The sequence below is a fragment of the Rattus norvegicus genome, chromosome X, assembly GCF_036323735.1.
Source record: "Rattus norvegicus strain BN/NHsdMcwi chromosome X, GRCr8, whole genome shotgun sequence".
In the NCBI taxonomy this organism is placed as follows: Eukaryota; Metazoa; Chordata; class Mammalia; order Rodentia; family Muridae; genus Rattus; species Rattus norvegicus.
Window position 1 is genome coordinate 4,390,587 of NC_086039.1, and position 11,385 is coordinate 4,401,971.

General features: G+C 40.7%; 1 protein-coding gene across 8 annotated transcripts in view; it reads right to left on the reverse strand.

The window, feature by feature from the left end:
- Jade3 (jade family PHD finger 3) overlaps nucleotides 1-11,385 on the reverse strand; it is a 201,796-nt gene that overhangs the window by 168,218 nt on the left and 22,193 nt on the right. For 2 of the 8 annotated variants that reach the window (XM_039099577.2, XM_063279878.1), the window contains exons 2-3: nucleotides 7,932-8,039; nucleotides 3,642-3,732 (exon numbers count right to left, since the gene is read on the reverse strand). The gene's annotated coding sequence lies outside the window, so the exon portion shown is untranslated. Of the gene's footprint in view, nucleotides 1-3,641; nucleotides 3,733-7,931; nucleotides 8,042-11,061 lie in introns of those variants that run through there. The other 6 variants (XM_039099576.2, XM_039099580.2, XM_039099578.2 and 3 more) reach the window with 6 other exon arrangements.

An 11,385-nucleotide genomic window follows, 5' to 3' on the forward strand; every position in this document is an offset into this window, starting at 1 on the left:
GTTTTAAGGATGTTCACAAGCTGTATCAAAAGGTACGAAAATATCCCAAGTTGCAAGGAAATTATTGGGTTCAAATTCCATAGTAGATGTTGGGACTATCAAAAACGAAATTTAAAGAATTATGATTCATGTTTAAAATCCTAATGGAGGGGTTGGGGATTTAGCTCAGTGGTAGAGCGCTTGCCTAGCAAGTGCAAGGCCCTGGGTTCGGTCTCCAGCTCCAGAAAAAAAAAAGAAAAAAAAAAGAAAAGAAAATCCTAATGGATAAAGCAGATAATATGTAAGTTCAGAAAGATAATTTCAGCAAAGAAATGGAATCTGGGAGAAAACAGCAAATAGAAATACTAAAAATAAAAGTTTTAAAAAATCGGCAACCCAGTGGGCACAACAGTAGACTTGATACAGCCAAGAAAGCAATAGCTTGAAGGTCATGTTTGTTAATCGGGCCACTAAAACTTAAAACAAAGGAGGATGAAGAAGGAGGAGAAGAAGAAAGAAGGAAGAAAGAGGAGAATGAAGAAAAAGAAGAAGGGAGAAAGAGGAAAAGAGGAAGGGATGGAGGAAGGGAGAAAGGGAGGAAGAAAGGAAGGAAAGAAGGAAGGAAAGGAGAGAAGAGAAGAGGAAGAGAAGAAGAGGAGGAAGAAGAGGAAGAGGAAGAGGAGGAGGAGGAGGAAGAAGAAGAGGAGGAAGAGGAGGAGGAACAACCACCACTACCCAGCATACACTGGAGTAATGGCTCAGTGTGTAAGAGCACTTGTTATTCTTGCTAAGGACCTGGGTTGGACTCTGAGAACCCATATGCTGGCTCACAACAGTCTGTAACTCCAATTCCAGGGGGCTCAACACCCTCTGCTGGCTTTCACAGGCACTGCACATGTGTGGTGCACTGATATACATGCAGGCAAAAATACTTAAAAACAGCGCAGAACATTCAAGAACTGTAATCCATTAACAGTATAACTAATTTGGAATTGGAATCCTAGACAAACAAAGCAAAAGCAAAATAGGCTGAATTATTTGAAAATAGCTGAAAAATCATACACAGAAACCACAGATAAAGGTAGTTTGGAGACAATAAGAAAAAAATAAAGCCACGTCTAAGTATATCATATTCAAATTGCTTAAAATCAAAGATAAAAAGAAAACCTTTAAGGCTGTCGGAAGCAAAGAGAGACACAAGGATAATAATTATACCAGACTTAACTAGATGATATGCAACATTGGCATAACACATTGAAGGAGGAGGAAAACCTCTTCCAGCCATTATTCTACATTGCAGATATGACCTTCAAAAGCGAGTTGAGTATGAAAACTTTCTCAGACAAAGAAAAACAATAAAGTGTTATCAGACCTACCCTAAAAATGCTTTAAATTCTTTTTCATTAAAATTTTTACTTTACTATAATATTTTATTAATTCTTTTGAGAATTTCAGACATGCATACAATGTATTTTGATCATATTCACCACCTACACATCCCTCTAACTCCTCCAGGATCCACCCTCTCCTCTCTTCCAACTTCATATGCTTTTTTTTTTTTTCGGAGCTGGGGACAGAACCCAGGGCCTTGCGCTTGCTAGGCAAGCGCTCTACCACTGAGCTAAATCCCCAACCCCTTCATATGCTTTTTAAAAAACTAACTTACTTAAAGTCCAGTTTGCGTTGTTCATATAAGCATGAGTATAGGACCATCCACTAAAGCACGGATTATCTATTAGGGACTACATTCCTAAAGAAAGCTGACTCTCCTCCTAGCAGCCATTACTCTCAATAGCTCAACTAGAAGTTGGGGCTCATGACCCCTTCTTTCCCCTCCATACTAGAATGTTGGCTGGCTAGAGAAAATTCTTTAATCAAGTTGGGAAACTAGGATCAGAAAAAGAAATAAAGTGTACAGGAAAGGAAATAAATGAAGGTAAGTATGACATTTAAAAAATGTTTAACAAGTCAATTTTCCATCTATCAGCCAAAGGCCAACTTTACAAACAAGTCTTATAAGATAGCCCCAAACCTGCTAAGGTAAACTGCTTACTACAGAAAAGAATATATACTAAAACAAACGGAAAAAAACCCCAAAACCAAAATTCTACAGTCAGTATTATTCCCTATGAGAGATGGGAACAAGTGATCCTTTTTCACTACAATTCTAACAAGGAAAAATATTCTTTACAGTACTAATATTATTAAAGTACTAGTATTATATATTTCAAGATTCACTATAAAATTGTACTCCTCGAGAAAGTGTGTTAACATATATATTATAGCTGGGGATGAGGTTCAGTGCTAGAACCTCAGTGCCATGGGATCCACACTCAGCACTGCAAAGAATGGGTAGTATAATTAATGGAAAAATGCTTAAAATACACAGATTTATGGAGCAGAGCTGCTCAGAAATAGATGCACAGTGCAAAGACAATTGAATGAATAAAAGACAAACTTTTTAACAAATGATGCCATAAAACATCTCACATGCAGGAAAATGAACTTTGACACATACTTCACTTTCATGGTTTATTGGAACCCAAAATATTAGAATCCCTTTGGAAGAAGGTTTGTCCATTTTTGTCAGATAAAGGTCAGTAATCCCATTCCCATGTATTTATCCAAAAGAACTGAAAATGTATGCTCTGATCATATATATATATATATATATATATATATACACACACATACATACACACACATACACAGAACTATACCAAGAAGCATTCCAAGGGAAAAAAAACATACCATGATTTTTTTTTCTTTTAATCTGATCAAGTCAAGTTGGGAAGGAGTCATGGGAATTCCCATAACTATATATCAGCTCTTCTTAAAAACACATTTAACTTTTGAAATAGGAAGTAACACATCTTAAAACACAAAAAAGTAGAGGACTGCCTTATGTGGCAGTCCTGAGAGGTGAGCCCCTTGGTCCTGTAGAGGCTCAATGACCCAGGAAAGGGGAAAGCTAGGCTGCTGAGACAGGAGTGGGTAGGGGAGTACCTTCATAGAGGCAGGGGGAGAGAGGAGAGTAGAGGGGGCTTGTGGAAGGGAAACTGATAACGGGGAATAACATTTGAAATATGAATAAATAAAATAATTTTTTAAAAAAAGATACCAAAAAGAAGAGCTTATGCAGTGAAAAGCCTCACTCTCAATTTCTAGTCCAGGTCATTCATGCCCCAAAACTGTCAGTGCTTAAACAGCCCATCTATGTAATCAAAAATATATATTTTCTTGTCATCACTGTTTTACATAAATGGTAACACATGCTCTACTCTGCTTCTAATATAAAGTGTAATAATACTCTTCTGTATAACTAAGTCCTGACTGATACTCAATATATCACTAATCTCGTGTTACTATAAGCAATATTCCAATTAACATATAAGTATTTGTTGGATAAAGGGCAAAGTCAAATACTACATTCATAAATATGGACAGCTCCTTTCAAGCTCCTGACTTAAATAACAGGAATTCTAAATTTTTATCCTAGCAGAAAATAATGAAACCTGAGATTCTGCTATCACACAATTTTCAGAAGGAATACACACCCCTATTTTACTCAGTTTCCCACATTTCCAAGGACCATTACATTTTATATAATAAATTTCAGTTCTCAAGATGTTGAAAAAATTCTGTTATATGAAGAATGTTACCTTTGAGATCTTCCAAACTAAGGTCAAAGTCTGATGCCCCAAACTGGCGGATCTTGGCTACTCACTCCACAGTATGATGCTGGATTCGTCACTAAAACCACAGGAATATTTTTAAAATTGGAATAAATAAAATATATTTACAAGGAATCCTTTATCCATGCCCAATATCTTCTTTTAAGTAAAAATTATATTAAAGGATATAGGGGTGGGGGGGAAGAGTGTCCAGGGCAAAATTGCCACTGTTTCTTTCATCTCCTGATGGTAGATTCCCAAGTCTTTTTGCTTAACTACAAATGTGATTAAACGTGAATGGGTGTTGAGGAAACACAGGAAGTCCTTTGATAAAAGCTGTATAAGATCAGACAGCAGTTGCCCCATTTGTGAGACTATCTACTTCCAAACCCATACTGCTCCCTATTCATTACCAATTATTATTCATTATTGCTATAAAGGTTCCCAACTTATTCACAGCTTCTTATATCCACTCTTTAAATGGTCTCCCACAATTACTCTGGACTTGGTTGTGAAAGTACTCTTGTGATTTAGCAATGGAACAATAAATAATAAATGTGACAGAAGCGGATGCTTGAGAAAAAGTGCTGGTTGGTACTTATTCTTCCTTGCTTCGCTCTTTTGAAACTCTGAGACCAGGATGTAAATAAGTCTAGACTAGACACCTAAAAGAGACTACACAGAGTGGTGAGACATCCAAGCTCAGGGCCTCTTTCCTAAACAATTAGTCTACCAACCATCAGCTGGCTAGGGAAGTCCATCCTAAATAATCATCAAGCCATCAACTAAGCAATTTCTCTTACCTTTAAAAGTTAACTAGTGTAGGCTACTTTAAAGTATATTTGTGACCCAATGTATATGGCAAGGGGAAAAGAACACCAGTTTTCTCTTGTGAGGTTTATGCTGTACATAAAAACAGTTCCAAATACAAAAACTTCCACTACCTGAATGAAAGTATGAAAAAAAACTATAGTAGAAAAAATGTTTCAGTCTTTCCAGTCTCACAAATGTGCTGTCTACCATTACAGATGGCACAGACACAAAATTTAAAAATGACAAATTTCCACTTAGTCACAGAAGTATCTTAATTATGATATATTTAAACTAAAGCCTTATATTCTACTGTTCCATTTGTAAGGCTAAATCCAGGTTTCCAGAAATTATTTTTCCTCTTAATTCCAATTGTTTGTCTGTTTCATGGGGTTTAATGAAAGTTAGATGACTTTCCTTAATGCATCCTAAAATGTAAAAGATATGACAGTAACACATATACAGCAGAAGACTCCCAGATCTGAGTTCAGTCAGAGAAGATGCACTTAATCCTCAAGAGACTAGAGGCCTGGTGGGGTGGGTAGGGTATAGGGACATCCTTGTGGAGACTGGGCGGGGGCGAGGAGGAGGTATGGGATGTGGAACAGTCAGAGAGTAGACCAGGAGGGGAATAAAATCTGGAGTGTAAAAAATAAATAAATAAAAAAGATATGAAACGGGGTTGGGGATTTAGCTCAGTGGTAGAGCGCTTGCCTAGCAAGCGCAAGGCCCTGGGTTCGGTCCCCAGCTCCGAAAAAAAGAAAAGAAAAAAAAAAGATATGAAACTAATTAAACTTCTTTCTACCAGCATTCTGAAGTGCAACCTTCTTTTTAGCATGGCAACTCTTCTTACAACATTCACAGAGACAGTCCAAGTTACCTACCTACATTTTGGCATAGGTTTTATACAGAAACATAGCTTATATTGGAATGCAATATGGAACACTGAAGAAATGACAAGGCCTTTTTAGGAACCACTGAATACTTTTCTAAGTACTCACACATACAGTTTAGGAAAGGCTTAATACCTTCGAGTAGACTATGCTTCTCTTTAAAATAAAGCACAAGCTCCTTAATGAGGTTCCATAAAGTCTATCAATCTTCTGCCTACCTCATCTCTCTTTTCCCAATGTATCCAAACCTCTGTGAATCCTTTATTCCTGCTCCACCTCAGTACTGTCACTACCTGTTATTTCCTCCACCTGACAATCTTTCGCTCTTCATTTTACCTTGCTTATTATGATTTATTCTTGAGGTTCCAAGGGCACTCCATTGGTCAGTCACAGAGGAATTAATTTTCTCTCTCTCTCTCTCTCTCTCTCTCTCTCTCTCTGTGTGTGTGTGTGTGTGTGTCTGTGTCTCTGTCTCTCTCTCTGTGTGTGTGTGTGTGTGTCCTTGGGCAAGTTGACTCTGCTTCACCATTTCAAGATTCACAACTCTAAGAGATATCCTCTGCTCAGAGAGCTATCACGGTTGCTGTTATATTTACTATCCTGTAAGGTAACTCCCATCATCTTTCCTAGCACAACTAACAATAAGATATTTATCTGTTAAAAAAAATTTGAAATTTCTGCTTGGATTCTACCTTAATACTTAATATTTTTATGTTACTCCCAACATAGTGTATTTTTTGTAAGAGGAGATGAAATGAATGTTTATAGAACAACTATTACTTCAACTAAATCCTCACTACCATCCTTAGAAATATGACTTGGCACATGAAGAAACTCAGGCATAGAGAAGTAAAGTAGCCAACATCAAGTGGAAGAGCCAGAATTTGAGTCCAAGTTTGCCTGATTCCATTGCCTGTGGTGGATATATGACCTCAAAGGATTCCTAACTCATGAACCTTGTCATCTAAGAGTCAAAGGCCTTAGAGATGGGTATGTTCAGTTGCATCCAGTTAAGTGGCTCCTAGATGTCTCTCTTTAGCTCCTCAACAAGTCCTCTGTTCCCATCAGCAGAGCATTCCTCCTCCTGGGAGAAGATTCCTTACATTCTTTCCACTGGACATTAAACTCTTAAGGGGATGAGTATCTTTTACCTTTTACACCCCAGTAAATAGAAAGCACTCAGTATGTTTGCTGAATGAATTAAATGGTGGCTTTATTAATGGCCACAAAACTTAAGTGTTTCGTGGAATTAAAACTTGACACAGGAAAGAAAACATGACAAGAACGGTGAAAGGGAAAGGTTATCTTAAATACTTTTACAATTGGTCATGAGTTCTCTACCTAACATCAGAGATTCTACTAGATTTACAAACATATGCTTGGTAGCTACACAGGGACTTTACGTCTGGGGCCCTGCCTTACACTACCAGTGGTTTCATCTGAGACACTCTTCACAACAGGACGGCCTTGACAAACAGCACTCTCACTGTTTATGCTCAAATGATTTGTAAAAAGAAACAGAAAGAGTGAATGAAAACAAACTGCTGATAACTCATGACCTTGGATAAAGGGAATACAGTGAGGTTTTATACCAATCTTGCAATATTTTTGAAAATTATAATATTTTATCAAAATTAAATTTTCAAAATCTAGAAAAGAATAATACCAGCAAGTTTCCCAGAAGATTTCAACAGAGGGTCCAGTGTACAGACCAAGCTGATATCACATTCTTTTGTTAGCTAGTTCAAAAACAACATTCCAGCCAAGCATAGCTCATGCCTTATAATTCTAGAGCTCAAGAGGCTGAGGCAGGAGGATAGTGAGTTGGAAAGCTAGTCTGGCCTACAAAATAAAACCTTGTTCCAAGGGCTGGGGAGATGGCTCAGTGGTTAAGGACACTGACTGATCTTCCAGAGGTCCTGAGTTCAATTCCCAGCAACCACATGGTGGCTCACAACCATCTGTAATGGGATCTGATGCCCTCTTCTGGTGTGTCTGAAGACAGCTATAGTGTACTCATACATAAAATAAATAAATCTTAAAAAAAAAACCTGTCTTAAAACAACACAACAAAAAACCCCACACTGGCTTAGGTATCTTTGCCTATCAACAGGTATCAGAGGAAAATGTTCTCTTTGGATAGTGGGGCATAGCCACAGCTTCTGAGTTAGAAGAGAAAAATTATTTATAGCTTGAAGGGTACCCATGATATCACAGATGTTTCCTATTGGCCAAAGTCCCAATATAACTTCTTTTTTACCTTAGAAATATTTTTTATCATACTGTGTTTTTAAAGAGTTATTTATTTTACATATATGAGTGCTCTGTCTTCATGCGCACAAGAAGAAGGAATCAGATCTCATTACAGATAGTTGAGTGCCACCATGTGAGTGCTGGGAATTAAACTCAGGACCTCCAGAAGAGCAGCCAATGCTTTTAACCACTGAGCCATCTCTCCGGCCCCTATAACTTCTTCTTGCCAGATTCATTTTCTTCAGGGCAAATCAAGACTCCTAGGTACCCACAAGAACACGCACATCCTCATGTTCAGAAAAACAGCACTTTGAGTTCTTACCTTCCCTTCCCAAGTCTGGCAGATTGGATTAGGCAAGTTTTTCCCAAAGACTCAGCACAGAGGCACTTTTGATTATAGGAGCCTTGCTTTTGCTGTCTATGGGAAGACCTACAGAGAGGACACAAAACAGATCATGGGAGAGTCACAAAGACAAAAACTTAAAGCAGTAAACTGGGTCTGCAATGATCACCTGCTAGCACCCTCTTATTCATTCATTACTTCTAACCATTCATTCTAGATTCTCCCCACCCCACAAACCTGTATAAAGATGAAAATGCTTTAATTTTCTTAGCCACAGTAACTAGAATCCAAACTTGTTAATGAGTCAAATGTCCCCACTTCATAAAGGTATCTGGGTAAGGGGTAGCTCAGTGGTAGAATGCTTGCTTAGCATGTGCAAAGCTGTGGGTTCAATTTTCAACACCAAAAATTATGGCTAAGATAGAGCCAGATGGGTATCACCCAACAGCCACCTCTCATCTAGAAAAATGAGGCAAGTAAAGATCACAGTAAATTATACCCTAATGAGAGATTATCTTAATATAAATCAGCATATCAGTTCTATTTTCTTCAGCTCTTGTTTTTTTGTAAGCTCCATGAAGAGGTATGTACATTATATCCCATGATAATATTCAATCTCATTTTTAGCCTCTCTCTGTATCCTTGATCAAAGCTTCTAAGATCTCTCTAATGTCACATCTCCATAAAACCTGGTATCTCCTGATTCCCTTACCACTCTCAAAATAAGTGACTAGTTTCAGTTAGACCTCAAAGTTTAAAAAAAAAAAACAGGGATGGCTTTGTATAGCTTAGAGGACAAACATTTGTTATGGTTTGTAGAACACGAGAAAGGGGTAAAACAAGCAGTATCAAAGGAAATGGCCAAACAAAACCTATGTCTTCAACAACCTTGTACTTTAGCTTTTACTATGTCTTAGGTATGATAACTGCCCCTGAATCATTAGCTGTGATGATACTGAGAATCTCCTCTACAGGCAAGAAAGTGGTTCACAAGTGTTCCAAAATCTTGTGTGTCCTGAAAACAGTCTCCAAGTCATTCCTAGGTACTTTATTTTTAACTGCCGATGACCAAGATTCATATCTCAGTGCCATGGCTTGACTCAGAAAAGAAGAGTGTGGATCCTGAAGTTAGAACACCATAACCTGTATTATTCCAGAAGTTGCTGACAAAAAAAAAACCTTTGAGGAACAGTATTGTATTTTAAAATATTTTAAAGCAACAGTATTGGAATAAGAGCTCTTCTCTAGTGAACAGAGGTGTAAAAAACACATGTGACAGGAAAGATGACAATAACTAATGTTGAGAGCTTAATGTGAACTGGGGTACTCTTCAATTTAATATGAACAGCATCCTCCCTCTCCAATTTCTGTAATCCTTGATGTGAGAGTTTATCCTCTGATAATTTAAGTATTTGAAGTCAGAGCTCGTCTAAAATAAAAAAGAAAATGTTAGTTATAGAAGTAGAATACTCTTAAAGTTAAACAAAAAAGAAAAAATCTATTTTTACTTATCCAGAATCATCACATAATGTGTAAGAACGTCACTATTTAAATGTACAAAGGCTAGGCTCTACATTCCTACTATTACAGATATTATAGAAATATTAAACTAAATAAAAAACAAAGTGCACTCTGCTCTTCTCCCCGCCCTATTTTCCACCCCCCAGGGCTGACTAGAAGTGGCTGCAGGCAAGGTATTTAAGAGAAGCACTCTGGGAAAGAGGATTGTGGCTAGGGTTAACTAGGCAACGATGTTGTGCAACCAGTTTCTACCTATTTTTTTTTTCATTACTTTTCGGAGTTTTGAGAGTAGCAGTTATCTTTATCTGACTGAATGCAGGGAATGAGGTCACCTTTCCCTTTAGGACACTGAAATCTGTCACTATGGTTTTGATTTCTTATACAATCAAACTGTGGCGGTGAAGGGTGTGGATCTCATCCTTAGCTTCACAGTTAAGTGCCTCTCACAAGCAAGGGTCGACCCTTGTGCACATCTCCAAAGATGGATTTCCTTTGACTCAGAACGCCAGTGGGGTGGCCAAACAAGTTTCTTGTGAAATCCCTACTAGGTACGTACGTCCTAGGGCTGCACAGAGAGATAAACTCTTAAGCATATCTTCACATACCACCATTAAGGACACTCACTGGAGATCCCACCCAATGAACGCTGGTTACCCGGTGTAATTTAAAGCCAGATTCCACCAAAACCAAAACTGCTCCAAAAAGCAGGAGAAAAGACTGGAGGGCTAAAATATAAAACAAAACAAAACAAAACAAAACAAAATAATATAAAATCGATGTGGCTCCCTCAGAAGGGCTGGAGAAAAGTTAACAACTGTGCCGTGCCCGATGGCAGAAAAATCTCCCCGTAATTGGCAAAGCCCTGGTGATTTTCCCACCCCTAGACCTCTGGGCACTTGCGGGCTTCGAACACTCGCAGCGTTCTTACAATGACTGGAGAAAGGAAAGTTCGCAGACAGCAGGGCGCCCGCGCTCCCGCTAGGTTGGCATTTCAGCTCTCTTGGTGTCTGGTTGCTCCCCGCACTGCCCGTCTTGCCCTTTCTGGACACTCAGTATCTTCCCGCTCCGAAAGGCTCAAACAGCCAGGGTGCGCCCTCTCGCTGCTCGGACCGACCAGCCACAGGCAGCTGAAAGAGCATGCCCTCTGGCCCCGAGGTCTGGCCCCATGAGTCCCTGATAGCACAGGACAAGCACGGGAAGAGGCGCCCGGAGGGGACTCCGATGGGAACGGCCGCCACAGTTATGGCGCTTAACGCCTCCGGAGGTGGCCGGGAGGCTGTAGTCCAGCTCGCGTGTCCGTGTCCGCATCCCCCCAACCCCCCGCCCGGGCCACCGGGCACAGCGCGCCACCAGCAGAGGGGCGACTGGGCACTTTACCTCAGCCCACACACGCTCTCCATTCCAAGGCTCTCGGGGGACCCCGGGGGCAACCGCTACGTGGAGCTGGAGCGACCCCGAGCGTGGCGAGGCCGGGACCCCAAGCTCCACACCGCTCGCGTCCCACTCCTCCAGGCCGCCACTCCCGCCACTAAACCCGCACTACGCCCACAACCTCGCGGGTGCCGCGGCCGCCCTCCAGAGCGCCTACCTCCGGCGCAGCTTCTCGCTCCTCTCCGTCCTCGCCGCACACTGAGGGCCCCCTCAACGTGCCGGGCGAGTCTGGCTAGGGTGGTAACCGCCCCCTAGCCGCCCGCTTTCTTCTCTTCCCTCCCTCGCACCTGCCCCCTAATCTCACCCCGCCCTCCTGCCCCGGCCTTCCGAGGAGCCAAGGGGGCCGCCCCCTAGCGCTCTGCTCCCGCCCTCGGCCCGGCCGCCTGGCCCTTCAGGCCTCAGCCCTGGACAGGCTGCTGGGCGGCGGCGGCAGCCGAGGCGGCGCGGAGCACTATTGTATTCCTGACACTGTGCGCTCCCA